Genomic DNA, 7,063 nt, shown 5'->3' with positions numbered 1-7,063 from the left:
TGTTTAAAAAAATGTGCAGGAATTTCAAAAAAAAATCTTCCTGTTATAAATTGTTCACAAATTCAAATTTTGTTCAGACTTTCAAAAAAAATTCCTCTTAACCAAATTTGTTCAAAATTTAAAAAATGTTCACGTTTCAAAAAAATGTGCAGGAATTTTAAAAAAAATCTTCCTGTTATAAATTGTTCACAAATTCAAAAAATGTACAGGAATTCCAAAAATGTTCCTATTTTTAAAAATTAGTTCACAAATTCGACAAAAAGTTCACGTTCTGTTAAAATTTGTTGAAAATTCAAAAAATGTTCATGATCCCAAAATCTGGTCTGAAATTTTTGAAAGTTTGTGGTTGCAATTTTTTGTTCGGAATTTGATGAAAAGTTCCATTTTTGAACATTTTGTTAATAAATTGTTAAAATCTTCGTAGTTATAAATTTTTGTTCAAATTTTATGAAATGTTCCTTTTTTAATTATTTGTTCAAAAATTCAAAAAATGTTCAAAGTTTCAAAAAAAATCATAATTTCATAATTCGTATATGCATTGAAAAAATGTTTCTTTTGCCGAAAATTGTTCAGAAATTCAAAAAATGTTTGCACATTTTCGAAGTATACACTTTAAAGAAGTATGCTTAAGAAAAACTATCACTGCAAATTCCAGTTCACGACGTTAACTGATTGAAATTTGGTGCAGTTGAGCAGCCCGGTTCTACGCTAAAACTAGTTCTTTAGATGCGCTGCGTTTAAAAGACCACGCATATTTTGACGTTTTAAACGCAACGCATCTACCGGCCCTAACTCCGGATGAATGAAAGCGTTCAAAGTTAGGGCCGGTAGATGTACCTTAGGATTGGTCCACGGCAAGGACGGACGGATGGCCGAGCCATCGAAGAACCTCGACATGATTCGCCGCCGCCCCAAGACCCTCCCATGCCGGATCTGATCCTGGAACGACCACGTCCACCAATGCCACGACCTCCTCCTCGGAATAACCTACGGCCGAAGACTCCATCGGACTTGCCGCCGACCCGCCGGCCGGCTGGTGGTGACGCCAGACCGGGCTGGGTCAGTCGCCATTCGCCAGTGGGACGATGCGTCCGTAGCTGAAAAGCCAGCAGTTCCTAATATACCACCTACTAATGAGTAGTTGAGCATCAGCAGAGATCCTCACAGGATAGGACTTGCCAAGAGCTAGCAGAGGAAACAGAGTAGCAAAGCTGCGGTGCGCTGCTTATTACTCCCTCTGTAAACAAATATAAAAGCGTTTAGATCACTACTTTAGTAATCTAAACGCTCTTATATTTCTTTACGGAGTGAGTACATGGCTTAAATCTTGACTTTTGGACAAGTGAACTGAGCTCGACTGTACTGGACAGTTTATGGTGCTGGGACAAGCGGCGGGAGGTGATGCCGTGCAGCTAGATATCATCGCAGTAGCATGCACCGGAGGCCATCCGGGCAGCACAACCAGTCATTCCGCCGTGACCATATACCTGTATGATGCTGCTGCAGCCACATGCCATGAACTGTTACAGCACAAATACACCTGATCGCATTAGGATCACCAACAGATTTGTAAGTTACAAGACCCTGCAAATTTTAACAACCAATTGGCAATTGACTGTTGGATTGCGTCCATCTTGACTTTCGGACAACTGAATTCAACTGGTTCGCGCTTTTGACATTGGATGTCTATCTTGTTCAGTTTATTTAGGGTGCTGACAGGCAAACAGCGGCGCATGGCAAGAGGAAGGCCATGGGTACTTCCATTCAGCAAGCAGCGGAGCCCATCCGGCAACGCAACCAGATTTTCCGCTATGTGTGCAACTTGCGTTTTGGAGCCTGCCAAATTCATCTTCAGTTTCATATACAGAATTAGCAGCATGCATGCTTTTGTAGCCAACTGTTTCAGCACAAGTAAACCTGATCACAGTCATCCGCACACCATCCTGAATCGGTATGACAAAAATTGTTAAACATGTGAATTTGAGAAGCATTCAACAGTGTGGACAAAAGAGATGTACTCCCTCCGTTCCAAATTACTCGTCGCAGAAATGGATGTATCTAGAACTAAAATACATCTAGATACATCCATACATGCGACAAGTAATTCGGAACGGAGGGAGTACTAGTTAATTTGAAGGACAAAACAATAACGGATGTTTATCAGTACCTCTCTACAGTTGAGAACCATTTTAATTCTTTCCCTCAACATTACCGGTCTCTTCATTGTCCTGGTCATCCAGAGACGCCTGACCCCCCCAGATGCTATTTTCAGGATGGTTGGGATGTGCACCAGCTTCGTTCCTGATCCAAGCAGCTGCAGCCTTGCTTTCTGAAAGTGTGGCACCTTCGTTACAAAGCGTTACTTCTATTACTTTGAGACACGGGAGATGCTCAATGCCTAAGTAGAAGCCATAAGCTTTCGCCACTGACACATCAAATGGCTGCTCAAGCTTCTCAAGCTTCGGCATAGCCCCTTTCTGGAACGTTATATATGCCCCATCCAGACTAAGGAGGCCAAACCTCCTCAGACATGGGAATCCAGTTACCGTAAGCTTTTTCTTTGGTCCTGTAGCCAAGTACAGGTGTAGATAAAGTAACGATGGGAGCTCACCAAGAGTGTGCAGATCCTCCTCCCTTAATTCATCTAATCCGATGTTCACGTGAGCTAGGCTTGTGAGTCCTGGAGAAATCCACTTTGGTACGTTCGCTAAATGCATTTTACCATAAATGCATAATTTCTGAAAGGAGGATGGCAAAGGGGACCATGAGTCCATGAAGTCGAGGGAACCGTAACTCCTATTTTTTATACATAAAGACTGCAGTTTGCAGCTGCTAAGCTTGCATAACAAGGAGAGTAGAACCTTCTCATGCCTCTTGTACCCATCTCCATCGTCCAAGCATAAACCGAGTTTATTCAATCTGCTCAAGTTCCCAAGCTCCTCAATTGCATCCAATGAACTCTTGGTAATATCAAATCTTGGGGCTTCCCGTAAGCTCCTCATATTCCCGATCCCATTAGGCACCTTACAATAGGCTTTAGTGAGTAGATATTGCAGCTTAGTGAGCAGAATAATTCCAGTCGGCAGCTCTTGCATGGATGGCGTCCTAAGATCAAGGATCTCTAGATCATGTAGCATCACAATGCTTGACGGTAGCTTTGATATGCCCGTGTCCTTAAAGCTGAGGTATTTTAGTTGGAATAATCTGTCCACATTGGACATATCATACTGCTCCAAACCCTTGCAGCCTTCAAAATCCAGTACACGTAAAGCTTCAAATTTGGTAAGACTAGGAAAATGTTTCATGAAAACTGATGATGTTACTGTTAGAGACCGAACATGGCTTAGATCTTCTTTTTCCAATGCAGATGCCAACTCCTGGTCAATGTGCTGGACAGATAATCGCCGAATAAAACCTTGACGGTTTGTCAAACTTTTTTGGCCTCCGCCTACCACAGTGACAAAATTATCTTCAACTGATTTTGAAATAATAATTTCAAGCATCATGTCATGGACTCGGCAGGCAGGAACCTTGCCGTCATACTCAATGTCCACTGGCTGGACCATGCTTTTGTTGATAAGCTCATAAAAGTAGTTCTCAGCAACCTCTTGCTTGCTAAGCCCACGCTCGTCCGAGATAAAGCCCTCTGCTATCCAATGCCTCACTAACCTCTTTCTATCAATCAAATAGTCCTCGGGGAATATACTGAAATACAACAAACATGTCTTGAGATTAAGTGGAAGATCATTATAGCTAAGGGATAGTATTCTACTCATTCCCTCTAGACTCTGTTTTCTTTCCAGTGCAGAACCAATTGCCCTTTTAACCTTCTCCCACTCCTCCTTGGTTGCTAATCTGTTTGCCAACAAACTAGATATAGTGACAATTGCCAATGATAGGCCTCCACACTTGTTTAGGATCGCATCTGAAACTTCCTTCAGCATATCAGGACATTGGTTACCGGAGCCAAATATTCTGGTCAAAAGTGAAGATCACTTAGGGCTTTCATTTCATACACGCGGTCGACTACACTCGGACAACATGACTTTGCTACATCAACGATGCGTGTAGTAGCTATTATTCTGCTAGAACAACTATTATCTGGAAAAGCACACTTGATAGCGTTCCAGGCTTCTATAGACCATACATCATCTATAATGATAAGATACCTACAAAAAATTAGTAGGTGATGTCAACCAAGTGTGATAAGAAATTGAGCTTGAACACTAGGTACTTAACTAGAGTAGTTAATATATAAGAGTAGATAACTAGATTAGTTAATATATATTGTTTCTACATAGAGTTTATCGTTTATCGTATATGTGTAGCATGACAACTTCACTGAAATTCTAACTAAGGCAAGACATGAATTCTATGTACTAGATCAGAAACAAAAAATTATGTTACTCCTCCGATCTGAATTAATTGATGCAGCTTCTATACAATGTAAACTGGACATTGTATAGAGTTTGCATCAATTGATTCGGATCGAAGGGAGTACAATATTTTCTTTACAACTTGGAAAAACGTTTAGAATGCTTATATGAGTCTATATGAAATGAAGGGTAGAAATAATGAACAGAGCCATGAAACTCCAACATTGCATATGCTTTAGGTGCTCATTAGTTAAGTATGTGCACATATTACGCTTATCACATATGTTTCCATATGCATTTTTTATTGTACAAATGCATCATGCCCACTTCACTGAAGTATTAGTATTAACTAACTGAACTATCTCAATTTACTCGATTATGACATATACATTTTCAGTTTGGCGTTTTTTGCTTTACAATTCGTAAAGACATTTCACAAATGTTGAATTGATTATATATGAAAATAGAAGCAGATATAGTAATAAAATAGTTAAAGTTGTGTTGCATTTTCTCGCAATAAAAAAGGTTGTGTTGCATTTACCAGTGTGTTCACCCAGCGTTCTAATCTGGAAAATAAACATAATCATATATAACACTTAGGGCCTCTTTGATTCGTAGGATTTCCAAAACACAAGAATAGGAAAAACATGGGATTGGGATGGCATGTCATCTTGAATCCTACATGATTGTATGAGCGTTTGATTGTGCATAGGAAAAACGTATGATTCTTTCAAAGAGGTTTGTGTGGATGAAAAATTTCCTATGAAATCTAGTGCGAATGAATCCTATGAAAAAATTCCTATGGTGTACAATCCTATGAATCAAACAAACCACATAGGGAAAAATCCTAAGGACTAGAACCTTTCAAAATTCCTTTGAGAACCCTTTAAATCAAAGAAGCCCTTAGATCATGGTGAACTAGCTAGTGTGGGATGGTGCAAAAGTTTGCATGTAGCAACTAGTTCACACAAAAGACGATGATGATAAGGAAATGCGTACAATTTACTCATACTTTAGCAGTTCATTTTTGAAGTGCCAGATATAACATTTTGAGTAGTTTGAGTACTTCATTAATCTTCTATGCTGCGGCACAAGTACTTCATTAGTCTTTGTACACATTTGTTTTGTTTTAAATAGCAATGATAAAACTTCATTTCAGGATACTATGAATGCAACGCAACCAAGCCGTTATTGCAACGGACAGCATATTTTCATACTATATAACAAACATTCCATATGAACAGCACCTTTCAGCTGGACACAAGATAAATTTCAGTGCGGGTGGTAAGGAGGACTGGTAATTATGCGAGCCAGCCTCAATCGTACACAAGTTATATTTGCGTGAAAATAATGACAGCATGCACCATAGTCCATAGGCCTGTTTTGAGAGAAATAATAAGGGCAGATATTACCTTTTATTTTGTAGCAGTTCTCTTAGCTTTGCAATACATTTCCTTTCATCCCAATCACTTGTATCTTTCGTGGATACATCTTCGCATGACACTTGAGAGATCAGGTCCTTGATAATTTTCTTTATATCTGGTCTTTGCGAGACTGATACAAAAGCCCGACACTGAAACTTTCCTTGAATCTTGCGATAGACCTCATTTGCTAATGTTGTCTTTCCCAATCCACCAAACCCAACAATAGACAAGACCTTGTAATGTTTGGACGAGTTGCTTCCTTCTTCCAACATCCACTTGGCAAGATCGTCTCTTGGATCGTCCACACCCACAAGGTTTGCCCCATCAGCAAAAAATGCATGAAGCCGGGGATCCACAGCGGCAGGGCCTGTGGTGCTAGAAAAAGCATCATTCAGCTTGTAACAATCCTTGAGCTCTTTCACCTGCTTGATGCGACCCTTGAGGTCGTCGATTTCGCCGGCGATTCCGCGCCTAGCTCCAAGCGTCTTGAGACGGCGAACGGTCTTGCGGAAGAAGTCCTTGAAGCTGCCATGGTCTCGGCCGTCGCCGAGGTGGTGGATGAACTTGTCAAAGACGTCCTCGGTGTCGTAGGCCAGCTCCCTGACCAGCGAAATCCACGCCGTCACTTGGTCATTTGGGTCCTCCAGCTTGGTGTACTCCTTGAGCGCGGCGTGCATGCTGGCGAGGGACCGGACCTCGCGCCGGACCCCTTTCAGCCGACCGCACTCGTCGGCGAGCAAGGCCGTGAGCTTCCCGAGGAGGGGCCCAAACGCGCCGTGCGCGGCGCTGACCACCGCCATGGATGCTGCTCTCTAGCTAGCTACTCCTCGCATGTAACTACTAATTCGTTGTGTGCTTGTGGTGGTGGGAGTGTGGAGAAGTGGGTCGAGGAAGAGGATGGATCAGTGGATGTGGTGGGTGGCACGGGCTGCACGATTCCCTGGCTCGGTGACGCGAACCTGCGAGGAAACGGCGGTGGAGGAGCAAGTGGGTGAGATTTAGGAACAAGTGGTCGGACCGCACAACAGTGGTCAAGCTTGACTCAGCCGAGCGGCGGTGTGCGTGCGTGTTGTGCGTGTCGAGCTGGTACGAGCCGGTGCTCGCGGTCAGTTTTGCCGGCCGCGCAGTACGCGCTGGAACGCGTCAGAGTGGGGGAGGTGGGCTGCGTCGTGTGCTGCACCAGCCCACGTATAAAACCCTCCCGTGATCTGAGCTTGTGACGTATGCGTGGTTAGTCCAGCAATATAAAATCAAGGGCGTTCG

General features: G+C 42.5%; 1 pseudogene; it reads right to left on the bottom strand.

The window, feature by feature from the left end:
- Nucleotides 1-1,413: 1,413 nt before the first annotated feature.
- Nucleotides 1,414-6,804, bottom strand: LOC125528839 (annotated as a pseudogene).
- Between the last annotated feature and the right edge of the window lie 259 nt (nucleotides 6,805-7,063).

The sequence above is a fragment of the Triticum urartu genome, unplaced genomic scaffold (genome assembly GCF_003073215.2).
Source record: "Triticum urartu cultivar G1812 unplaced genomic scaffold, Tu2.1 TuUngrouped_contig_5151, whole genome shotgun sequence".
Classification (NCBI taxonomy): domain Eukaryota; kingdom Viridiplantae; phylum Streptophyta; class Magnoliopsida; order Poales; family Poaceae; genus Triticum; species Triticum urartu.
The sequence above is the reverse complement of the archived record's forward strand: the minus strand, read 5'-3'. Positions and strand labels throughout refer to the sequence as shown.